This window comes from Carassius carassius, chromosome 2 (assembly GCF_963082965.1).
Source record: "Carassius carassius chromosome 2, fCarCar2.1, whole genome shotgun sequence".
Classification (NCBI taxonomy): domain Eukaryota; kingdom Metazoa; phylum Chordata; class Actinopteri; order Cypriniformes; family Cyprinidae; genus Carassius; species Carassius carassius.
Genome location: NC_081756.1, coordinates 17,237,576 through 17,264,737, shown reverse-complemented (window position 1 = coordinate 17,264,737; position 27,162 = coordinate 17,237,576). Strand labels below are relative to the sequence as shown.

The 27,162-nt window shown below is 36.6% G+C and overlaps 1 protein-coding gene and 1 pseudogene across 2 annotated transcripts in view; one reads left to right on the top strand and one right to left on the bottom strand.

The window, feature by feature from the left end:
* Positions 1-531, bottom strand: part of LOC132104879 (coiled-coil domain-containing protein 102A-like) — a 65,187-nt gene extending 64,656 nt beyond the window's left edge. Inside the window, exon 1 of one of the 2 annotated variants that reach the window (XM_059510404.1) lies at positions 355-531. The gene's annotated coding sequence lies outside the window, so the exon portion shown is untranslated. The remainder of the gene's footprint in view (positions 1-354) is intronic. The other variant, XM_059510399.1, reaches the window with a different exon arrangement.
* Positions 532-2,612: 2,081 nt separating this feature from the next.
* Positions 2,613-25,243, top strand: LOC132104660 (adhesion G-protein coupled receptor G5-like; annotated as a pseudogene).
* Positions 25,244-27,162: the final 1,919 nt, after the last annotated feature.

Here is a 27,162-nt window from a genome sequence, read left to right as displayed (position 1 = left end):
AATATGAGCTCTGATGCTAAAACGGTAATAGAAAGTCTAAAAACAATGAAAACTCAATGAACTTTCCCTTTTTAACCTCCAGAACAGTTGTAATTCACACAGGATCTAGTCACTACATTTCCAACGACGTGACTCAACGCAACAAGAGATGCTATTTGTAACAGCACCACATCAGCTTCAGGGTAAACAGCGTAGCAATTCACAGGGAAACTGCATATTTGGGAGGTTCAGCATGTCCAAAACGACGTCTCCGTGCACATTACTATCGTGTTGAATGTCACTCGACACCGCTGTTCGGATAACTCCCAACAATACATCTGGAATCATGCCGTGTCCGTTAGCACATGCACATACCTGAACAACACAAGAAAGAACATGGAAGAAAATCCTCCAGCGTGTGTTGAAGATCCCTGTCTTTCCCATACAATCCCCCGAGTTCAAATCCACCGTGAATATTCCAGCAGGAATTTTCCCACCGAATGGAAGATCAATGTGAGCAAAGGATGGAAGGGGAGGGATGACCGAACAGAACGGAGGCGGCGCCTTCACCGTCACCAAACTTCCAGCCTGGAAGCTATTCCTATGCATTCCTATTCCTATGCAATAGACTGTATTTTGCCAAAAATATGTGAGATAGGCCTAGCTGAATATACAAAAACGGCAATAAATGTTTAGGCTATGAGTAAAGCCTGACATTCTGTAGGAATTCATTTCATATAGAATTTCATTAAAAATATTTCATTTAAATGATAGTAAGAAAAAATCTAATTTACTGTTATAGAACTGTGGGGTGGCAGAGGGAGTCTGTCAGTGAGACTGGACAGAGGCGTCATGCCCATTCGAAGTGAGGGGGCACGTGCCCCCTCAGATTTCTGAGCCAAGTGGATTTTAAATGCAGCTTCCAAACGACAACAACAACAACAAAAAAATTGCCGAATATAATTTTTTTTATATATTTGATACATTCACAGCGGTGAAATTAGATCGTTCAGTGCACAGCATCAACTGCTACATTCAACACGCTACAACGCTTCATGATAACCAATCAGAAACTATTCTGTTGCGCTTATGGATGCAATGGCCAATCAGAGACGTCCAGAAGAGTCATCACTGAAATGCAGTGTTTTGTTTACTTGCTTGCTGACTAAATTATTTAGCGAATTCTCTCATCAGAAACAACAAAAAGTGCAGATGTGCGTACGAATGTAAGTAAGATATTCGTTTCATAATGTAAAGTGCTTCAGTGATTTTAATGGGAGTTTTTCAGAGTGCCTGAACTCTGGCTAGACTGAATGAAAATGTTTTTTGATAATGTAAATGTTCTTTACTCTCTGTAAAATGAAAGTGTTAAAATAAGTAACTTACAATATTGTTATAAAAATTTACATTAAATGCAACTTCAGTTGTATTAAAAATATTTTATGGCATGATATGGCACTTAAGTAAAAAGTCGGGTTTTTATGTGTAGTTAATAGATTACACTACTTTTCCATATATTGATCAAATAACAATCTATAAAGGTGCAAAACGCGTTTACCTACACATATTTGAGAAACGAGATATTTCCTGATATATTAAGCATGTTTGGAATTGTTTTGAATAAAAAGGAAAAATAAATAAATAAAAAAAACATAAGCCTATATCAGTTATACAGTGCTTTCGTAGAATGACTTATACACCCTTATACATAAGGCCCTTATACACTTATACATAAGGATATGAGTGTTCAAGTGCTCTAGTATACCCTGTTCCCCCTGGGGGAGGGTCCTCGCAGGGAAGTCGTGGCCTAATGGTTAGAGAGTCGGACTCCCAATCGAAAGGTTGTGAGTTCGAGTCCCGGGCCGGCAGGAATTGTGGGTGGGGGGAGTGCATGTACAGTTCTCTCTTCACCTTCAATACCACGACTTAGGTGCCCTTGAGCAAGGCATCGAACCCCCAACTGCTCCCCGGGCGCCGCAGCATAAATGGCTGCCCACTGCTCCGGGTGTGTGCTCACAGTGTGTGTGTGTGTGTTCACTGCTCTGTGTGTGTGCACTTCGGATGGGTTAAATGCAGAGCACAAATTCTGAGTATGGGTCACCATACTTGGCTGAATGTCACGTTTTTTCACACACCCCCCACCCCCCAAATGTGCCCCCTCAAAAATCATGAATGCATGACGCCCCTGAGACTGGATTCATTTAGAGCAAGTCACTAGAGAATGGGTGGAATACAAATTCAAGTTTTGTAGAAAGAATAGGATCTGAGGCAAATTAAAGCATTGATTCAAGAGTTAGAACACATTCACACACAGATGTAGCTGTTATCATGCTATAAGGGTAACTGTCAATATGTAAACTTACAAGTTGCTGTATGTGTCTCTATAAAAAACAAAAACTTCCTGAAAATGATGTAAAAGTCCGCGAGGGGGAGCCATATCCTCAATTACAGCAGATTGTCCGCAGCAACGTCATAATAACCAGCATGGAAATCCACAAATTCTGGATGTATATAATATAAGGCTTGAAGTAAACTGAATGAACATACTGAGAACTGAAAATTAGCAAATTTTGTAAAATAATTTTGGGATTTTGGGAATTCGTTTTAAGAAATGTAATATTACTTTTCATGATGTCTAAGAACGTAGAATGTTTAAAGATCATGGACCACCTCACACTAATGGAAATAAATGACCTTATTTTTCCTTATGTGCTCTTATATTACAAAGCAGGGACACATAAGGAACGTGTCACATATGTCCTCCACCCAGCAACTGTCCCAAAATACACAAGTTTCATTCTCACAGCCAGGAAATGTTACTTCACTGTGACTTTAACTAAGCCATGACAGAATGGCCAGAGAGAGAGAGAGAGAGAGAGAGAGAGAGAGAGCAGGTAGTTTTCACTGTTTATCCTGCAATCATTAAAAATCATGTTGGATGACATTCTAGATGTTTAAATGTGAACTATGGTTTGAAATTTTGGTCACCCAGTCATACTTTAATACATATCTTTTCCATTTGGTTTCCATCTACTTGTATATGTGCGTCTAAGATACATGTGTGTTAGTCTTATGTGTCTTTTCTGAGTAACTGTGCTATAGGTCATTTACTGTGGTCTGAGAGTGGGGTTCGTGGGCTAATGGAACACCTTGAGAGAGTTGGTTTGAAGTCTGCAGAGAGCAACTGTTTCTCACAGTCGATGAAAAAGAAAGTGTTAGTGTGTGCTTAATATACAGGTTCTAGAATATGTAGTTATCATATCTCTTATTCATTCATTAATTATATCTAATCTGCTGTATTTTATCAATAGCACATTTATCTGCAAGCAACCATCCTTGTTTCTGTCATTGTCAATGGCTCACATTCGGATTTACCAGATGAGTGAGACGAGACAGTGAGATACAAATCAGCAGATCTTAATCGAGTGAGTAGATCTCAATTTAATTCAAGTTTATTTGTATAGCGCTTTTTGCAATACAAATCATTACAAAGCAACTTTACAGAAAATGACGTTTCTACAATATTTAGTAGTAGCTTATAAGTGGTGACTGTCAGTTTATGCGCATATGACAGGATTTTCCAGAAAAATAAATACAAGACGTAGTCAGCCAGACAATGAACATTATTAAAAGCAGTTATTATATGATGCAGTCACACTTGTAGCAATATTTGTTAGTTCTGTATGTTGTTTCAGGGTTAGCATCATCTGGGGTCCTCTGAGGATCAGCATCATCTCTTCTCAGGTGTTCTGGATCCAGACTGGAGCTTGTGTAAATCCTAGTTACCCGTGGCAAAACCAGAGGTGGAAAGAGTACAAAAATATTCTACTCAAGTAAAAGTACCATTACATTAATGAAATTTTACTTAAGTACAAGTAAAAGTACCAGTCTAAAAATCTACTCAAGTAAAAGTAAAAAGTAGCTCATTTAAACTTTACTCAGAGTAAAAATTACTTAGTTACATTTTAACAGTGGGAGGGAGTCAAAATGGGACAGGCCAAGAGTGTCAAACTCAGTTCCTGGAGGGCCACAGTCCTACACAGTTTAGATCTAACCCTAATTAAACACACCTGATCCAGCTAATCTAATCGTTTAGGTTTATTTGAAAACTACATGATATGTGTGCTGGAGCAGGGGTAGAACTAAACTCTGCAGGGCTACGGCCCTCCAGGAACTGAGTTTGACACCCCTGGGATAGGTCTATTAATCTCAAACTAGTTGTTTTTAATTAAACGAATCAGTTATTTAGAATAATAAAACATTTGGGCTGTTACCAGGCAAATCAGTATCAACAAACTCATCTTTTAATGCAGAGGAAATGAAGAAGATTCATTGGAAGTGGCATTTAGATGTATTACACTGTTTAGTGCAGGACAAGAATGCATTTAACCTGCAGTTACAAATGCATGAATAATGTTTTGATATACAAGACATAAAATGTTGAATACTCATTTGAAATGATAAGAAATTAATTATTTAAAAAAATCAAAAGATACTTTAAATGTGAAATTAAAATGGCCAGTATGTGTCAGCAAGTCACTGTTAATAAGTGAGTCATTGCGATTGAACCGAATCATTTAAACGGTTGATTCATTCAGGAACGAAACACTGTCACGTTGCTCAGAGACGCAAAACTGTGCTTTGGTGGCTGTGTTTGGAATTATTTTCTGTTGTAGAAATAGAGCTAAAAAGGCAATATGGTTTCTAAAACGCAAGTCTCTTAATTAACTTGTTTACTGAACTGTTATATATATATATATATATATATATATATATATATATATATATATATATATATATATATATATGTATATATTCATGATGATTTTTGGAGGAAACGATGGCATTCTTTGTGTGATTTTGATTTAATATATGAAATTATATAAATATGTGAATTTTCTGCCCCTATATCTTCAATTTTGTGATCATTCTAAATGCATTTTAGGAGACTGAATCACACAGTTAAAGAACGCACTATAAATGCGCGCGCACATCATTAAAACAAAAATAGCACACTCCTCACCACGGTCTTTTTAGCTAATTTGTGCAAAACCTCTTGCTAAAATGTCAAAGCTTCATTTTAACCACCAATGCAACGATGCAATTATTTAGCTTACCTCTACATTCTTGCGAATGGTTGATGTCTTGTCGAGATTTTATAAGCTGCTAGTTTGGTCTTCCTAGGCAAGTACAGCTTACACTGCATAATAGAGCATACATATGGCCAGGGGTTCACTTCATTTCCTTCGAGTTCAACTTCAGAATATGACGGGGATTCGTTTTCAGCGGTGTCTGCACCACTAACGCCTGTTTTGTCCGTCTGCATCTTTCTTGTGATTTTAACGCCAGCTTGCCCTCCCCATAATTTACTGACATAGTTTCCAGGGAGCGATTTTTTTTTTTTTTAATTTTTTTTTACTCAGTAATTAATGTCTTTTAAAATGTAGCGAAGTACAATACTTCAAACAAAATATACTTAAGTAAAAGTAAAATTACAGATTTAAAAAATTACTTTAAAAAGTATTAGTACACAAAAAAGCTACTCAATTACAGTAACGCGAGTAAATGTAATTCGTTACTTTCCACCTCTGGGCAAAACATACCGAGTATCATATATAGCCGAGTATCATCAGCATAACAGTGGAAACTAGGGCTGGGATAAATGATTATTTTTTAAACGATTAATCTAGCGATTATTTTTTCGATGCATCGATTAATCTAACGATTAATTTTTCCTGGCCGTTTCGATTATCTCCCCATTAATTGACTACTAACAATTTATACATGTTGATTTACATATCTGAATGAAAAAAACATGAATTCCTTAACATTGCAATATATGTTTATCTCTCTTAAAATTACAAAATAAAAGACTGACTAAGAATGCATTACTTTGCACTTGTATAGAGATAGCCTTCAATAAAACCTTGAAGCCTTGAAAACACATAGCTTACTGAAACAAGCTTACTGAACACATAGGGTCTAGCTTACTGAAAAAAAGTTCTTCTTTCAGATGAAAATAACAACAACTTGATGTCTAGCATTCAATAAAAAAGTTCACCCAAAATACTTGTTTAGAGCAATTGAAAGAATACAGTAACCAATGTAAACTTTAGGGCTTTAAGCTAATACAGAGAGTGCTTTTCCAAAAAATAAAAAATAAAAATTAACAGTGGGAGCCAGCAGCCTGTCATGGAGAAAAAAAAAATCTCCGAATGCTCCACGTGAAACTTTGGCGTTCCGCCCTTTCACTCGCCGATCAAATAAGGCTTTGACAGCCGCCAAAAAGAAAGATCAATGCAGAAAAACCCCTGGATTGGTTATATAACGTTGGACAGAATGTTGATCCGGCCATCGCGTATATTCAGCGCACATAAAATAAACGTTTTGCAAACGTTTTTTATGGAAATAAAAACAGGTCGACGAATCGATGCGCATATTTTGCGTCGATGTATTTTTTGCGTCGACGTCATCGATGACCTCGACGCGTTGTCCCAGCCCTAGTGGAAACTAATCCCGTATTTTCTAATAATATTACTAAGGGGCAACATGTATATTGAAAACAGAAGGGGACCTAGGACGGATCCTTGTGGCACTCCATATTTTACTGATGATAAATGAGATGACTCCCCATTTAAATAAACAAAATGGTATCAATCGGACAGGTAGGATCTAAACCATCTTAGAGCCTGCCCTTGAATACCTGTATAGGTTTGTAATCGATCTATGAGTATGTCATGATCTATGGTGTCGAACGCAGCACTAAGATCAAGTAAAACTAGCAATGAGATGCAGCCTTGATCTGACGCAAGAAGCAGGTCATTTGTGATTTTAACAAGTGCAGTTTCTGTGCTATGGAGGGGCCTGTAACCTGAAATTCTTCATACAGATAATTTTTTTTGCAAGAAGGAGCTCAATTGAGCAGACACAACTTTTTCTAAAATTTTAGACATAAATGGAAGATTTGAAATAGGCCTATAATTTGCCAGTTCAGTAGGATCTAGTTTTGGTTTCTTAATAAGAGGCTTAATAACCGCCAGCTTGAATGGTTTTGGGACGTGACCTAAAGATAACGAGTTAATAATATTGAGAAGCGGTTCTTCGGCTACAGGTAACAACTCTTTCAGTTTTTTAGTGGGTACAGGATCTAATAAACATGTTGTTGGTTTAGATACAGTGATAAGTTTATTTAGCTCTTCCTGTCCTATAGTTGTAAAGCACTGCAGTTTATCTTTGGGTGCGATGGATGAAACTGAAGTGTTAGACGCTGTTGAATTTAAATTCGCTATTGTATTTCTAATGTTATCTATTTTATCAGTGAAGAAATTCATAAAGTCATTACTATTAAACGTTAATGGAATATTTAAATCAGGTGGCATCTGGTTATTTGTTAATTTAGCCACTGTGCTAAATAAAAACCTTTAATTGTTTTGGTTATTTTCTATGAGTTTGTGTATATGCTCTGCCCTAGCAGTTTTTAGAGCCTGTCTATAAGCTGGACATACTGTGTTTCCATGCAATTATAAAAACTTCCAAGTTAGTTTTTCTCCATTTGCGTTCAAGACTACGAGTTTCTTTCTTGAGAGAGTGAGTATTACTGTTATACCATGGCACAGTACATTTTTCTCTATCCTTTTTCAATTTGATGGGGGCAACAGCTTCTAATGTATTAGAGAAAATAGTGCCCATGTTGACAGTCATTTCGTCTAATTCATGTGTATTTTTGGGTACAAATAGCAGTTGAGATAGATCAGGCAGGTTATTTGCGAATCTGTCTTTGGTGACTGGAATAATAGTTCTGCCCAGATGGTAACGCTGAGACATATACTTAATATCAGTGATACGCAGCATGCACGATACAAGGAAATGTTCTGTAACATCATCACTTTGAGGTACGATATCTATATCAGTAAGATCGATTCCATGCGATATAATTGAATAATTAGCATAAATGGCTGCCCACTGCTCCGGGTGTATTCACAGTGTGTGTATGTGTGTGTTCACTGCTGTGTGTGTGCACTTTGGATGGGTTGAAAGCAGAGCACAAATTCCGAGTATGGGTCACCATACTTGGCTGTATGTCATGTCACTTTATCAACTGTAACCAGAAGGTCCTAGAGGAAATCTGCAAATTCTTTAAAAAATTCTGTATACAGCCCTGGTGGTCTATACACATTAATCTAACGATTAATTTTTCCTGGCCGTTTCGATTATCTCCCCATTAATTGACTACTAACAATTTATACATGTTGATTTACATATCTGAATGAAAAAAACATGAATTCCTTAACATTGCAATATATGTTTATCTCTCTTAAAATTACAAAATAAAAGACTGACTAAGAATGCATTACTTTGCACTTGTATAGAGATAGCCTTCAATAAAACCTTGAAGCCTTGAAAACACATAGCTTACTGAAACAAGCTTACTGAACACATAGGGTCTAGCTTACTGAAAAAAAGTTCTTCTTTCAGATGAAAATAACAACAACTTGATGTCTAGCATTCAATAAAAAAGTTCACCCAAAATACTTGTTTAGAGTATTCATGTGTGGGTGTATTCACAGTGTGTGTATGTGTGTGTTCACTGCTGTGTGTGTGCACTTTGGATGGGTTGAAAGCAGAGCACAAATTCCGAGTATGGGTCACCATACTTGGCTGTATGTCATGTCACTTTATCAACTGTAACCAGAAGGTCCTAGAGGAAATCTGCAAATTCTTTAAAAAATTCTGTATACAGCCCTGGTGGTCTATACACAGTAGCCAGAGCAAGAGATACATTAGATTTCTTTTGCATATCTGACAGTGTAACATTAAGCTGAAGTATTTCTAATGGGTAAACCTGTATCCTGTTTTCTGGGTAACATTGAGAATATCACTATATAGTGTTGCAACACCTCCGCCACGACCAGTCTGACGTGGCTCATGCTTATAACAGTAGTTTGGTGGAGTCGACTCATTTAGACCAAAATAATAATTTGGTTTTAGCCAGGTTTCAGTCAAGTGATCCAATATTTATGAGCCCAAACTTGGGCTCATAAATATTAGAAAAAAATTGTTTTTGTTCATTTACTTTACATTTTTCTGGTTTAATCACGATAAGTTTTTTTCTAGATCCTACATTAAATTTATATTTTGACCTCACTATTCAGGGAACAGACACAGTCTTAATAGATTGTACAACGCAAGTACTTTTATCATTTAAGCGGATGGAACAAAAGTCATCATTAATAGTTATTTGAGAATTGTCTTACTAGTCACATGGAGCGAAGTGTCCTGGAGATGTTGTCAGAGAGCAGCTCCGCTCCGACTCTGCTGGGGTGCAGGCCATCAGCGCGAAACAGCCTAGGACGCTCCCAGAAAAGATTCAAATTATTAACAAATAGCAGTTTCTGTTCTTTACACCATGACAACAACCATTCATTTAAAGCAACAAGTCTACTGAACCTTTCGTGTCCTCCTCGATACGTGGGCAGTGGTCCTGACAAAATGATCGTCGTGCTGCGAACCGTCTCGATCAGGCTCCTGAATATGGCGCGCACATTGTGCCAAGATCGAACGATCGATCGACCGATCGAACGTCAAACCGAACATCTTGAGCTTTGAGCATCTTACTCTGCAGGTGACCCACATGACGACCAAATGTGACGTCAGCATTTTGAAATTAACTGTTTTTAAACATTTAAGGAGCCAAGCTACTATGTAAAGACTATAAATTGACACTACAAGCATTACAATAAAGGTCTTTTATACCTAAACGAATACTCAACAATTTCCTGCATCCTGCTGTGATTACCTGCTGTACTTAAATGAGTAATTAAAGAAAATTGTTGTAGGCTATTCTAAGTTGTTCTGAGTGATATATACACCACCTTCACACACATCTGATTGACAGAAAAACCACAAGCTGTTTTTTTATTTTGTGGAAATTTCCGGAAACAGTTTGGTTACATCGCTCCTCCTTCATTATGACCTTTTAATTATGAGAGGAAGAATGAGAGTCAGAACAAATAACATTTTACATATAATTCATTATATTTGAAGCAGAAATATGTTGTTGGGCACATAATTCGTTCTGCAGCGACTTTGAAACGACCCCTATAATGATTTTTTTAAGAGTATTCTGACAGATTATTTCTAAATTATAGGATTGAATTAATATTATGTACTAATGAATATTGTATCAATGAATACTGAATATTGTCCCATTAATAAGAACATTGCATATATGTCATCTTAATATTAAAGGGGAGTTGAAATAAAAATCAAGAATATAGGCTGAACAGTATTATGATAATATGTCCTTAACATTTCTCACTCTCGTCTTTTATTTATATCAAAAGGCAAGTAGGTGTGTAACACTTGAATAAATATGTCAAATGTGAATATTAGCCTATAGAAATTAAGTTTAAATGAATGAATGTAAGCATTTAGCATACTCTGTTCAAATAAAATGAATCTAGAATCAGTGAACGTACTGACGGAAATTTGCAGGGTTTTGGACAATTAAAGTCCCTTTGGTTGGAGAGCATAGCATGCCTTAAAATATTAAAATACAATTGTATTACATACTAAATTTGTTGATGTTGAATTTGTTGTTGTTTCTCTGAGGCTTCTTTATTATGTTAGCTTGGGAAAGCCAACATATATTTAAACATTATATTTAAAAATAATTATAATATATTTAGACATTATAATTTTATCATAAGAACTAGATAAAAAAGTTCGTCAAGACAAACTTTAAGTTGGATTGAGAAAGCCTGACCCGAAAGTTTGAAAAAGTTTGAAAAGTTTAAGAAGTTTAAAAAGTTTTAAGTTTGACGGTTTCAGTCTGAAATAGTAAACAATTTAAACTAGATAGTAAAGTATGTGATCAAACTTTAAGTTGGCTTGAAAAAGCCTGGCCAGAAAGTTTGAAAAATGTAGAAAGTTTGAAAAGTTTAAAAAGTTCAAAAATATTAAAAAGTTTGAAAAGTTAAGAAGTTTAAAAAAGAAAGTGATTAACATATTGCTAGCATTAAAAGCATGGTAAGTAAATGACTAGCATGCACTTAACATGATTAGCAATGTATCTAGCATTTCACTAGCATGATAAGCAAGTGACTAGCATGTCGCTAGCATGGTTAACAAGTTACTAGCATGTCGCTAGCATGTTCGTAGCATGATTAACATGTTGCTAACATGTTTCTAGCATGATTAGCATGTTGTTAGCGTGTTTCTAGCATGTTGCTAGCATGATTAGCATGTTGGTAGCATGTTTCTACCATGATTAGCATTTCACTAGTATGTTATTAGCATGTTGCTAGCATGTTTCTAGCATGTTGCTAGCATGTTTCTAGCATGATAAGCATGTGGCTAGCATGTCTCTAGCATGATAAGCATGTTGCTAGCATGTTTCTAGCATGTTTAGCAAGTGACTAAAATGTCGCTAGCATGTTTGTAGCATCATTAGCAAGTGACTAGCATGTTGTTAGCATGTTCCTAGCATGATTAGCATGTAGCTACCATGTTTCTAGCATTATTAGCAAGTGACTAGCATGTTTGTAGCATGTTTGTAGCATGATTAGCAAGTGACTAGCATGTCGCTAGCATGTTAATAGCATGTTCCTAGCATGATTACCATGTTGCTAGCATGTTTCTAGCATGATTAGCATGTTGCTAGCATGTTGCTAGCATGATTAACATTCAATTAGTATGTTGCTAGCATGATTAGCATGTTGTTAGCATGTTTCTAGCATGTCGCTAGCATGTTGCTAGCATGATTAGCATGTTGCTAGCATGTTTCTACCATGATTAGCATTTTGCTAGTATGTTGCTAGCATGTTTCTAGCATGATTAGCATGTGGCTAGCACGTCTTTAGCATGACAAGCATGTTGCTAGCATGTTTCTAGCATGATTAGCAAGTGACTAAAATGTCACTAGCATGTTTGTAGCACGATTAGCAAGTGACTAGCATGTCGTTAGCATGTTACTAGCATGTTCTTAGCATGATTAGCATGTAGCTACCATGTTTCTAGCATGATTAGCAAGTGACTAGCATGTTTGTAGCATGATTAGCAAGTGACTAGCATGTCGCTAGCATGTTAATAGCATGTTCCTAGCATGATTAGCATGTTGCTAGCATGTTGCTAGCATGATTAGCATTCGACTAGCATGTTTCTAGCATGATTAGCATGTTGCTAGCATGTTTCTAGCATGATTATCATGTGACTAGCATGTTTCTAGCATGATTAGCATGTTGCTAGCATGTTTCTAGCATGACTAACATGCGACTAGCATGTCGTTAAAATGTTTAATTCGCATTTATGCAAGAGGATCTAAACCCCCACTACCAACTATGGTCCTCTCTAATGTGAGATCGCTAAGGAACAAATTAGATGAACTCCGTGCCTCTACGCAATACCGGTATGAATACAGAGATAGTTGTCTGTTATGTTTCAGTGAGACTTGGTTGAACCGTACAATGAATGATGACAGTATTTCCCTACCTGGCTTTGGTACACCGTTAAGACTTGATAGAGATCAACAAGCTACGGGGAAATCGATTGGTGGAGGACTATGCATGTATATTAATATCAAGTGGTGTAGACACCATATCATTAGACACACCATCAATTCCCCAGACCCCAGTTTCCTTAAGACCTACATATTTACCACGAGAGTTTGGACAATTATTTGTATGTCTAGTGTATATTCCCCCTGACGCAAACTACAAAGCGGCTGCAGATGCGATATATCAACACATACAAGAACTTGAGGCAGTGTCTCCAGACACTCCCAAATTTATTTTGGGTGACTTTAATGACTGGTCTTTATCATCTCCATTACCCCACTATCAGCAATATGTGAATTGAGCTACGCGTGGATCAAAAATAATTGATCTACGTTATGGCAACATAAAAAATGCTTACAAAGCAGTCAACAAACCAGCGATAGGCGGCTCAGATCATAACACTGTCTTTTTATTGCCCTCTTATCGACAAAAACTGAAGAGGGAAAAATCTAAAATCGCATCAGTGCGTGTGTGGGACGATGACAGCGTGACAGCTCTGCAGGGCTGTTTGGAGCGTTTTGGACTGTGTAGATCTCGACGAGCATGTGGATGTTGTCACGTCATATATTAACTTTCGTGTGGATAATGTGATCCCGACAAAACGCGTGAAACAGTTTGCCAACTCAAAAACTTGGATTACAACTGATATTAAAAAACTGTTAATGGATAAAGAAAGAGCGTTTAAAGCAAATGACAGGTATGGAGGGAAGCTGATTCAGAAGGAAATACAGACGAAAATCAAACAGGGCAACAGACAATATAAAGACAAAGTTGAAAAACAACTAAAGGAAAATAACTCACGTATGGCGTGGAGGGGTATTAAAACTATCATAGGTCAAAATAATTGCTCTTACACCCTGGAGCATACAGTTGAGCAGGCAAATGCCCTGAACGAACACTTTGCGAGATGGGAGAGTGACGTGCCAGCCAATCCAATAAGCCTTGATGGAAGAGCAAGTGCTTCAATCAAGGGTACGCTGTGAGGAAGTGGGGCGGATCTTCTCCCATATAAGGACAAGGACAGCTGCCGGCCCTGACAGACTGGAAGGCACCATCCTAAAGAGCTGCAAAGAACAACTGAGTCCAGTGTTCAGAGAATTGTTTCAGAAATCACTGGACACACATAAAGTTCCAAAGATATGGAAAACAGCGGAAATTTTACAACTTGCTAAGAAACCCAAACCAGTTGGACTGAACGATTTTAGACCAGTAGCACTCACTTCTGTTGCTATTAAGTGTTTTGAGCGGATCATTTTAATTCATCTCAAAATACAAACCAAAGCTCACATAGATACGTTGCAGTTTGCTTATAGGGAGAAAAGGGGGGTGGAAGATGCTGTCACAACCCTTCTGAATGGAATTTACAAACACTTTGAAACACCTGCCTCTCATGTACACATCCTGTTTGCAGACTTCTCTTCAGTCCGTTTTTAATACTATCCAGTCACACATGTTGAAAGAGAAGCTGACAAACATGGGTGTAAATCGCAATCTTGTAAAGTGGATTCAGGACTTTTTAACAGGTAGACAACAGTATGTGAGGGCGGGTCACAGCCAGTCTAGAACCATCATGACAAACACGGGAGTGCAACAAGTATGTGTTTTATCACCATTGTTATTTATTTTATATACTAATGATTGTGTCAGTCACCATTCTAACTGTTCACTGATTAAGTTTGCAGATGATGCTGCCCTAGTCGGTTTTTTAACAGATAATGAACAGGACTACAGGACTGAGGTTGACCAATTTCATGAATGGTGCAGTCAAAATTCAGAGTGTGGTGACTTTCGCCATCCAGTGCTGGGGGGGGTATTTCTGTCCAGAACAGGAATATGCTCGACAAGGTGACTAAAATGGGCAGGAAAATTACTGGATCTGAGGTTAAAAGCATCTCCAATCTCGCAGATCAGTATACCCTCAATTTGGCTCTGAGGATACTGGATGATCCATCCCACCCACTTTGTTCAGAGTTTTCCCCCCTCCCCTCTGGACACAGATTTCGAATGTCCCTAACAAAACTAAACGTGCCATTACATCATTTGTGCCGAGGAGCATTCAGTTACTGAACAGATCAGACAAAGACACATAGACATTTTGAAATGTTTACTATTGATTATTTGTTTAATTATTTATTGATTTATTTTATTGATTAGATTGATGATTGTATGTCAACACCATTGCTGTGTTGTTGTTTGTTTTGTTTTACTTTTTACTGTATCCTTTATGTTATCTGTGTTAATGTTAAATGTGGCTCCCTTGAGTGCAAAACAAATTCCCCTTGGGGCAATAAAGGTTTCATCATCATCAGCATGATTAGCATTCGACTAGCATGTTTCTAACATTAGCATGTTGCTAGGATAGATAGATAGATAGATAGATAGATAGATAGATAGATAGATAGATAGATAGATAGATAGATAGATAGATAGATAGATAGAAACAGTCAGATAGATAGATAGATAGAAACAGTCAGATAGATAGATAGAGACAGTCAGATAGATACAGTAGATAGATAGATAGATAGATAGATAGATAGATAGATAGATAGATAGATAGATAGATAGAAACAGTCAGATAGATAGATAGATAGATAAATAGAAACAGTCAGATAGATAGATAGAGACAGTCAGATAGATAGATAGATAGATAGATAGATAGATAGATAGATAGATAGATATATATGATGACATAGCCATAGACACGGTTGTCCAGCTGGATGCGAAATAAGTCATGCCTATTTTTCTCGTGTTTGCTATTTCACAGTCCTGTCACCGTCGCGTTGTGGGCAACGACACACAAGATAACTGAAACAATGCGGTTTAAATCAAGGTGATTATAAGCACAATGGTTTGTATAGATGATGCAGTTGCACAATGGACGTGTATCTTTTCAAGTAAATTATGAGTCCTTTTGTGAGTACTATTATATGCACAACATGAAAATAGATAACTATCATAGTGTCCCACTTTTTCAGTAATGTGTGATAACTTGATAAATATATTGGCAATATTATTAAAATATGATCAAATTTAATGGTATTTAGGAGACGATCGTTTTTGCATAATTACTATATTGGGTTTTATGAAAGTTATGAAAAAATTATGAATATTTATTCTTTTTTTATTTATGCACATAAATGAAACATTTTCAAGTCTTTGTACAGATGAGGTGTGCTATATCTTTTCTAACTGATTGGACTTATGGTTTTCATAAAAATAAATATTGAAAATCATAAAAATCCCATAGACTTTAATTGACAGAACTATTTCTAATCAATTTAAACTCATTCAAACTCATGTAATATTTCTAATTTATCTATGTGCATAAATAAAAAATTTATAAATACTCATTTTTTTTTTAAATTTCAATAAGGCCCAATATAGTAATAATGCAAAAACTATAATCTCCTTTTTTAATAGTATTATCATATAATAATCTTATTTTAATAGTACTGACAACATATTTCTCAAGTTATCACACATTACTGAAAAATTAAAGAGGGGACACTATATTAGTTATCTATTTTCATGTTGTGCAATTAATAGTAGAAGGACTCACAGAAGGACTCATAATTTACTTGACAAGAGGCAGTTTATGTATTTACTTGTATTTTTAACCGATATAAAAGTGAAACTAAGGCAGAATCCTGTGCTCCGCTGATAAATAAAGTAACTTTAATATTCAAATCCGGTATCATGATCAACTTCCGATTTGTATATCAAAGGTTTATGTTCACATGGCTGTTTTCGTTTCTATTCACCAAGCAATTTTCTATGGACCCTTGCTGTCTTCTGTTCTAATAAAAAGCCTAGGCTATGACAATAGCTTCGACAGAATTGGCTATTGAACAAACTGTTGAGAAATAAATTGGAAGTTGATTATGATACTCTATTTGAATATTAAAGTGATTTAATTTACCAACTGCTTTGTCTCTGAATATATCTTGAAGTATTTAGTATTTATCCTGTGGCGCCATCGTGTGGACAACATAAGCAATGTGTCCTTCATTTCCCATTAAAATCTAATTTACTGAAAGCAGCTGGTAAATGCAGTCTCTTTTAATATTTAATCCAGCATCATTACACATTTTCCATTTATTTCTCAACAGTTTATGTTCACGTGGCTGTTTTCGTTTATCCCAGCTAACAAAAAAAGGTCCCCAGGACATCCCCGAAATGGCCTCTGCTAACGTCCCCGGACGTCAGCATGTAGGGTCCGCTTGACGTCGAGCGGACGTTCGCAAAGACGTCCCGGACGTTCACGGGGACCTTCACAGGACATGCAGCAGACATTCGGGACGTTTAGGGGACTTTCGCTTTAAATCCTCTAAATGTCATTTGATTGTACTTTTAAGCTAATCAAAGACAACAGACACGCTGTATGAAGCAAAATACGTTTATTTTAATTGAACAATCGTAAAGTTGCAGGCTATTTTCGTGTTTGTGTGTGTGTGTGTGTGTGTGTGTGTGTGTGTGTGTGTGTGTATGTTTTGGTGGATGGTGTGTCAGCGTGTCTCTGGTTGTCAGCTGTGGTTAGTCGATGGCATTTCTTCCCATTGTCTTCTAACCTAAAACAACAAAATGAACACATTCAGTAGTGTTATGACGTTATATGTCTAGGACTATCGTTTATCCATTGACAAAAGATTTGTAAAGACTGTTGACAGTTTGGATTTAGACCAAGCGGTCCGAAATTTAGCGACATATGCCTTTTTGCCGCATATAGGCGTCTCAGTGTGTATTTTTACCATATGGAAATTAAATATTTAAGTTTAATATCTGTCATTATTATATACGTTTAATCATTTCAGCTTTACAAGCTAATATTAGCTTAGAAAGTGTTCACATAGCCTAATCTCAGCAGCCGCGTGGGACAACTTCAGCAAAGGTTTAAAAAGGTAAACTTCATCAAATGTAAGCATTAGGAGATAAACAGTAGTTACGGTAGCTATAATGTCTAATAATATAAAAGAATAAATACCTTTTTTGACCAAACAAAAGCGAAAACTCAAGGCTGTGTCTGAGGAAATCACCAGATGACCCTTAACTGTCATTAGTGGCTGAGTTGCCATGGATACATGCCGTGTGCCCTAAAGTGACGTAATTCGTCAAAATGTGCTAATTTGATCGACGGCTGCTTGTATCCTATCTCCAGTGTGGCTATACAGTATTACTTTTTTATTCGAGCTCTATGTAGTATAGCAGTCTTAAAGGGTTAGTTCGCCCAATTTGCAAAATTATGTCATTAATAACTTACCCTCATGTTGTTCCAAACCCGTTTTTTTACCAGAAAGGTAAGAAAAACATCAAAGTAGTCAATGTGACATCAGAGGGTCAGTTAGAATTTTTTGAAGCATCGAAAATACGTTTTGGTCCAAAAATAGCAAAAACTACGACTTTATTCAGCATTGTCTTCTCTTCCGTATCTGTTGTAAGACCGTTCAAAACAAAGCAGTTTGTCATATCCGGTTCGCGAACGAATCATTCGCTGTAACCGGATCTTTTTGAAACAGTTCACCAAATCGAACTGAATCATTTTAAATGGTTCACGTCTCCAATACGCATTTATCCGCAAATGACTTAAGCTGTTAACTTTTTTAATGTGGCTGACACTTCCTCTGGGTGAACTAAAGTAATAACATGATATATTCGTGGCAGACAACTGCCCGCGAGCTCGCAATGTATTCTTCTGAACACTTGAAGTCCACATAGAGAATTTACAGCCTTTTACATTAAAACACTGCAGCAAAACGGCACAAAACAATTAGAAGAATACATTATACACATGAAAATGAGTGTTTATATGTGCTTGTGAGATTTTCTCTGTCAGGCTGAACGTCACATCGATTGCTCGGCGCTGCATAACATGGATAAGTCATTTATATTTTTTTTTAAGAGCTTCTTAAAATAAAATATTACTCCGAATGCACACAATCCACCCATTAGAACACAACAAAAGCAAAATCCAGGGGGTTTTGAGCCGTGTATATGTGCAAAATGCACGTAAAACTGCTTGGGGCGTATCTACCAGCTCCAGGTCTGCAGCCTCCCCCTACTCAGCAACAACCCAAAGTAGCTCTTCTGATTGGCTGAAATTCTCTTATCTCTAAACAGTTCCGCCCACTACCTCTACAAATGCACAAATCACTTTTGAACCAAATATCTGCTATTGAAATATCTCGGTGCAAAAGGGAGAGCGCGAAACTTGTCACTTGAAAGCGAAAACTGTGTTTTAGATTCGTCGCAGCAGATTCAAGCAGCTGTAGTTTTGTACTTGTGTTTGTGTTAGAAAAATATACAAGACATTTCTGAGAAAATACTAGTTACAAGTATACAAGTGTGCAACTCTCATTGGATGAATTTACGTAGCCTACTGATTTGCGGATGTGCAAAATTTCTCCACGACTTCACATTTCTTGATGCAAGTGTGTAAATATGTTTTGCACCATATCCACTGCAGCAATTCCGGGTGGAGATCTCGAAGACCGGAGAGGGAGAAGTCGTCGCCCGGGGCCTGGATCGCGTCCTCCGCTGTGGATGCACCCAGGGTCCGTGGTGTCCCAGCGCCGGAGTGAAGGACATCTGGGAAGATCGCGTCCTGGGTGCACCAGTGCGGGCCTATGCAGAGAAACACAAGGCGTAGACGTGGTGTGACTGTTAGCAACGTTGTAGAATACGATAGAGGATATATTCACACGCTATAGAAACGGAAACGATGGTGTGTAAAAAAAAAATAGTCGATAAAAAGAATCTAGTGACGGAGCTCAAACGCAGTGCAAACGCTTACAACAAACAGATCTCTCACTGTGTCTATCAAGTTTTAAATCAGAGAACATTATTTTTCAAATTGTGCACACATTTTCAGTTGATGGCATTATCTTAAAATCCAGACAGACATAGTCTTCCCTATATACTCTGTTACGCGTCATTATAACAGTAAAACTTCATGTTATGCATATATGCTAACATATTAATGCTACTGTTTCACCATTAACTTAACTGAAACAAGTATTAGTATGTCATGTTTATGTGAATTATTTAAAACTGATGTGTTTTCAGTAAGGATGATGGTTGAATATGTACTTTGTTTTCTCATTATAAAATTGCAGGAATTTGTTACTTGGTGGCCTATGACTGTGAATCGTTATCACAAGAATTCTGAGTTTGTGACAGATCGGTGCCTTTGTGTATTTTTTTCATTTCTCTTTAACTGAGTTCTCTGTTGCTTTTCAGGCATCATCTATGAGCTACAATGGAACGGAATCAAAAAACTGTAAGAATGCAGATAATCACCTGTCTTTTGTTCATTTTGGTTCAAGGTAAGTAGGTGATGGCTAAGGAAGTAAAATTTTGTTCTAGTTATAGATGATGGATTGCTCGTAGTATCTTGTTTAATTAATCTATTTATTAGAAGGAAAATACATACTTGATCATTGTAAAAAATGTAATAGCTTGGATATATATTTAATAATTTATTTTAATTAAAAATTAATTAACCATATTTTGTCCATGTAGCATCAACAGAAAATGACAGTAACTTTAAGATGTGTGGAACATGGCGCCATGGCAACGCATCACGAACTCTGAAGTATGATTTGAAAACAGGCTGTGAGAATATTGCGATTTCAGCCAGTGAGAGCACACTTTCTATTCAGGGCAGTATCACAGCCAAGTGCACACAATCTTCGTCCATTAATCTAGAATCAAACCCTCTTCAAAATCAAAGTCAGTTCTGTGTGTTCTGGGAGCCGCTGCTGGACCTGCTGATAGTGCAGGTGAATGGAAAGAAACACACTCTTTGTCGACCAAATGGCCTTCAAGAAATGTGCTGCACTCACCTCTCACCAGAGCATCAAGAAGCTGCTGCTCTGTATGGTATTGCGAATGGCAGCATCCACGGTGATATCATCACAAATTATGTCATAGGAAATTATACATTTAGAGGACATACAATCGACTGCAGTAAGAGCCTTTAGTGTTATAGTTTACATTTTGTTGTATTACAATTTTTAAAAGATATTAATATACATTGCCTGAGCTCACTTGTGAGTTCAGTATTTCTGAGAATGTAATTAGTTTTAGGTTCAGTATATTTCTTCTGTTTTTCCACTTGCAGAGAAGAAATTGTGTGATGAGGCAAGTACGAAGCCCAATGGAGCAAACATGTGAGCCAATCATGTTTCTATTTCAGTTTGTTAGTTTCCCTATTACTTTAGTGTGTTATGAACTGATGTGGTCTATCATGCAGATAGCAAGAGGTGATGTTGTGCATGCTTATAAGAGCACAGTCCTGACAAGCTTAAGTATGAGTGAAAAACAGAGGTTGACCCACAAAGAGGAAGCTGAACCCATGACTACAATGGCTTTTAAACTTCTGTTCACTTTTAATGCATGAAGTTCAAAAGGCATCATTGGATTTTTGATGCATTAATAAAATCTTCAAAGCTTTCATTTTTATATTTGTATATTGTATAATCATGCTTTCTTCATTTGTGAAGGAATATGTAAAAATAACTTATAATACTTAAATGTATCAGTTGATCATGTGTAAAAGCATATGTATGTGTGTGTTTGCAGGATAGAGGAAGCAGTGATGAAATCCAATACAACAGGTCAGGTGAATCTACTTTGTGCTCAGAGCAGAGTCATTGAGATGAACGATGGTTTCACAGGACTCAATTTCACTCTGCCAGTAAATAACATTCACCTTATAGAAGCACAAAGTTCAAATAACCTTTGAGTCACAGGAAGTTTGTTTTTTAGCATATGAGTACATATAAATGTTGCATTTCAGGCCCCTCGAAATGTAGCTCCAAACAGGATACCCTCAGTTTATCTTCCCTCCTGCCTGAAATCTATGTCAAGGAACAAAACCAAAGTGGTGTGTACTTACTGCAAATACAAGACCTTATTTCAGGTATGACAATATTTGTCTAGCAGACATAAATCATGTGGATTAATTAGCTTCCATTATCTTACCAACATATACAGCAATGAACAGTTTGATTCAACCGTGTTTGTGTTGTGTAGGGGGGGTCGTCTGATGCAGTTCTTCTGGATGACATAGTTGGACTCTCAGTGGAGAATGAGACCATCAAAAACCTCCCAGAACCTGTCAAAATCAGGTTTCATCACTCTACTCTGCCAGTAAGTCGTTTTGTGCATGTTCACTATTTTGTTAAATACTTTCTCAAGTAATACCCTGTTTGTTGTGATGTTAAAATGCTATTTATTAGCTTAGCAACAACCGTAGCTCACATCATTTTCTAGTGAGTAGACTAAATGTCTGCCATTTCCTTTACACTGAAAACCACATGACACTTTCTTTTAAAGGGGTCGTATGATGTTGCTTAAAAGACCATTATTTTGTGTATTTGGTGTAATTAAATGTTTATGCAGTTTGAGGTAAAAAAAAAAAAAACACATTACTTTCCACATGCTGTGTATTATACTTTGTCCTCTATGCCCTGCCTTTCTGAAACACATCATTTTTTACAAAGCTCATCGGTCTGAAGAGCAAGCTGTGTTTTGATTGGTCAGCTTTCCAGAGGGAAATGTTACGTCCCTCACCATCCTGTTATGGCGTGTCCTGGTCAGAACACCAGCACGTCAGGACAAAAACAATAAAACCCATTACAAACCAGGAATTTGTTGCATCCAGTGGGGACATAATTACTGATTATAATGACTTATACTGTCTTTTTACGCCTTTCATATCGAGCCGCATAAACATAAAACCATGTCTTCATTTGTGATCAGAAAAAACGACAACCAACAAGCATACTCTAAACTGCTCAAAACTGGCAGTTGAATCATCACTGGCAAATTTTTTTAGTATTAAAAACTTATTTACAAACTGTGGGTCAGAAGCGTCAGACTGTCCTTGCAAAGAGTGAGAAACGGCCGGCTGTCCTGAATGAGCAGCAGCCATCGGCTAGAGTGGGGAACGGCTGGTAGATTCCACGAAGGAGTGGGATTTTAGGAGGGTGTGGACAAGACTTAACTTTGATAAAGAATAACTCTTTTGATTTGAAACTTTAGTCTTTGCAACTTTACAGATTTTATTTATGCAGCAAGAGCTTGTAACACTCCAAAGAGAATGGAAATACTGAATTTGCATCATATGACCCCTTTAACTGCTCTAACTATAAATGCATTTCTTCCCGACATCTCCTATTTCATTTAAAAGGCTAACTACTCCAGAAGATGCGTTTCATGGGACAAGAGAAAAGGTGTGCTCATCAACAAGAACCAACACTCAGTATTTGACACCCAGCAAATGTTTCAGTGCTAAATGAAGCACAATTACCGATTGTTCTGTTGATGTGTCTCTCTGCAGATATTGAAGTAACTTGGAGATATGACGGCTGTAAGACTGTTAAAATCCATGACAGAGAGACAGAATGCCACTGTAATCACCTCACATACTTTGCCATCCTTGTGGTGAGTAGCAGGTTTACCAAGAATATAAATAAGTGTATTTTTACTTATTGTTGGTAATAATGGTCACCAAACTCGGCCCTGGAGTGCCAGTGTCCTGCAGAGTTTAGCTCCAACTTGCCTCAACACACCTGACTGGAAGTTTCATGTAAACCTAGTAAGAGCTTGATTAGCTAGTTCAGGTGTGTTGGATTGGGGTTGGAGCTAAACTCTGCAGGACACCCGACCTTCAGGGCTGAGTTTGGTGAACTCTGGATTACACCATACAAATGTAATGATACAGTACACACCTGGTCTCTTTTCCTTTTTTGCTTCAGCAAGTGGAACAGAAGGCTACAGTTCACCATCTAAAGGCTCTGACGTTCATTACCGCTGTGGGCTGTGCCTTGTCCTTAGTTAGCTGTTTGGTTCTCTTCTATTGGCTTTGTAAATCCAGGTAACCAACTAAAGTGGCTTACATGGAATGCTTATCATTTTATGTCTATTTGTGAACCTGTTCCCACTTTTATTTCAATTTCTTGTTTTGCCTCTATTGCTTTCCCTGAACTCAAGAAGAGGGAAAGACCAGTCCTTATTGGTGCATCATAGTCTGGTGGTGGCAACCTTTTTTCTTTGCCTATGCTTCAGTCTTACCAGTTCACTAGCAAATACTGGAAATGAAACCATTTGTAAGATAACGGGAGCCCTTCTGCACTATTCCCTGCTCAGCACCCTCTCCTGGATGATTGTAGAAATGTTTCACACGTTCTTTTTAGTTTGCTGTCTATCAAGCTCAACTCTTCCTCCATGGGTCTTTTACTTGGCAGGCTTTGGTGAGTTAGTTAAAACATAAATTGAAAAAGAACCTATTCAAAAATGGCTATATTTTCTAAATTAGAATTTGTAATTTTTTTTCAGGTATCCCAGCAATACTAGTTTATAGATTACTTTCTATAGGTGATATTTATGGCTTAAGGAATATTATGCCAAGTGAAGATGTCACCAGTCTATATTTTATGTAAGTAAACTTAGTAAGATGTAACCTTGCATTATGCAACACAAGCATATATATATAATACACACTTTTTTCCTTACTTAGGTGCTGGATGTTGGATTCTGACAAGAGCAGATTGGCTCATTGCATCATTATTATTGGCTTATTGGCAGTTGTGGTGATCTCTGGTACAGTCATGCTTTTCTTTGTGGCTAAAAAGATAGGTAACCGACCTGAGTGGAAGAAGAACCGCATGGCTTTTTTCAGTATCTGGGGTCTCACTTGTCTGTTTGGCACAACGTGGGGCCTGGGTCTCTTCAGTTTTGTCCCTCTCTCAGAGGCCACCCTCTTCCTCTTCTGCATTATCAATTCCTGTCATGGTGAGAGAGTTTTTTTTCTTCTAATTTTTGATGATACACTATTGCTACTTACTAAAGAAAGTTATGAAAGAAAGATCAAATAACTGGCCTTGTCAATGCTTTTGTGTCAATTTGACAGAATATAATCTATAACAAGAAAGCTTGCATGTAATTCATTAGGTTCCTGTCAGATGTATATAATGCATGCTTCTAAATTGAGAAGTCATTTAGAGTGATAATTCTCAATTATGGATTATAATCTATGAATAATCAATATTTCTGTACCCAAACAGGAGTTTTTCATATGCTGCGATACTATGCTCTTGAACGAATGAAAAAGAGATGAGTTCGGATGGGGGTAGTAGAGGATCTGTTGTGTTACAGTGTAGAAATGATTAAGTAATGTTTTATAAGTATTATTGTTTTTATTTAAAAGGGCATTTATAAAAATAATAATAATAATAATACAACGACCAAACAAATAAATAAGTTTGATGTACTCTTTGGTCTGCACTCACTCTGAAGGTATATTGAAGACTTCACAAGTTATGCTGTATTTCTTTAATCTTATTTCTATGAATGTAATAGCTTAACATTTATGAAGCTAGTCTTGTCTTTCAGCAATATTTTTGTGCAAATCTGCAGTATGCAATTCCTTAAGTTTATATAATTGAGATATAATGCTTTTGGAGTTTAAAATAATGAAAGAAAAATTAATTTTCAAACATTCATTAGAAAGGGTATTTAATGTAGCAGTTACAGTGAAATACAAATCTGATCTGAACATATGTCTTATACATGTTTGGATTGTCTAATGTAACACCTGTGGCCTAGGCCTACATTTGCATTCTGTTGCATTGTTTAAACCAATACTGCATATCTGAATTTTCCACCGACTTTGGAGTGTGCTTGAAATTTAATTTTGTATGTGTGTGTTTCTGAATTCGAAATGAATCGATTGAATCATTAATTCAATTGATTCATTCAAAAACTTAATTTAGGCTAGAAATACCAATGCTGAGGTTCTTCTTTCGCTCTGTTTGGAACTATTTCCATTGGCAGGATGTAGATGTAAGCTATATCAACTTCATGTTTATGGAGCTATTGAATAAAATCAATATCTCACCTGCAATCATGTTGTTTTAAATAGTTGTGTGTTATTTCTTAAGTAACATGAATACAGAATGCAAAGATAGCTATGCTAAAGATACAAAACACTAATTTTACAGTAAGAGTAGCGTATTTAAATAAATAAAATGACACACAAAATAACATAAAGACTCAATTTATTTAAAAATAATAAAAAATATAAAATTACATTAATTTGAATGAATGAATGTTGAGTTCATGTCAAAATGAGATTTTTCAGGCTGGTAATGGTGACCTCTATTGGGTGTAAGAAGTGAGGCATGTAACAAAATCCGACCTGGAATTGCCTGTCAGGATATTATGTCTTTCTTTGAATGATCAAAGGAGGTGGACAGGAGTGTTTTCATTTAATGTTTACCAAAATCACATTTTGACAAATTTCTCTATTATCAGTTCACTTGTGTTTCCTTCCTTCCTGTCAAGCATTTGAACCGCTTCAGTAAACACAGTTTAAATACATGGGTGGGATAGAACTAGACATTTGATAGTAGTTACATAATCCTTAAAGCTTTAGAACATTTCACCCAGTCCATGTCTTCAGGGGCTACAGAACCGAATTCCAAGTGTGGCTCTTCTTCAGTTCCATGTTGACAGTGTAAACTGCTGATATGATTGCAATCGAAGGTTATTTTTCATTTATTTGATGCAGTGTGCTTGTAGTCATAAAATCAGATTAAGACAACCCTGGCAACCTTTCACTGTAAGATTTTAATAAACCAGAGTAATTCCCCTCTTACAGCGCTGGCAGTCTCAGAATTGACCATTAGTCAGAATTGGTCAAATAACCATAGTGCCATTATTGATGAATTCCGCAGCCACAAGGCAAGAGCAGCTCATTCATGTTAATAATACTGGATGGGATGTTGTTGGTACATCCGTCTGTCTCTTGACTTGACAGGTTAACCGACTGCTCACCATAGACTGTCATGTCACAGACATTATGCGACTGTTGCTGCTGAGCAGACACCACAATCACATACAAAAACCTCCCAGCTTACCACAGCAGGATGAGGGACAGAAAAAAGGAACAGAAAGCTATACGTAAAATGAGAAGTAGAAATGGAAAGATCCTAACAATGAGCTATGGCATGAAGGTACAGCGTCATTAGTGTTGTGTGTCAATGTAAGGGAGTGATTTTGAATTTGGATAATATAACTTTATGTATTGTAGGTAAATTTTTATTATTAAAATTGTATTATTTAAATTATATTGTTGAATATAATTATTTAATGCAAAAATACTTTTCATTTTAAATTGTTCAAAGAAAATTAGAGAGAATATTGGACTAAAATTATAACATTTCAGATAAAAATGTAATTTATAATAAAAATGATGATTCAAATGGTTTAAACTCTTATTTATACACACATACTTGGAAATATATTGTAGTCTTAAACACATTCTGAAAAGGAAAGTAGAATATTAAAGCATGTTCGTGTTTGTTTATGCAAAACAGCCTCATGCTCTGGTGAACAACTAGTACAGTCTTGGCCAAAATTTTTGGCAGTGGTATAAATTGTGTTTTGCACAGTTTGCTTCAGTACTTGTAGATTATTTTCCCACATTTCTATGATATACTGAAAAACAATGATAAGCATTTACGTTTTAAAGGCTTTTATTGTCAAAAAATAAATAACTAAAAAAGTAAAATAATGAGTCAATATTTACAGTGTTGACCCTTGTTCGTCATAAGCTCTGCAGTTCGCT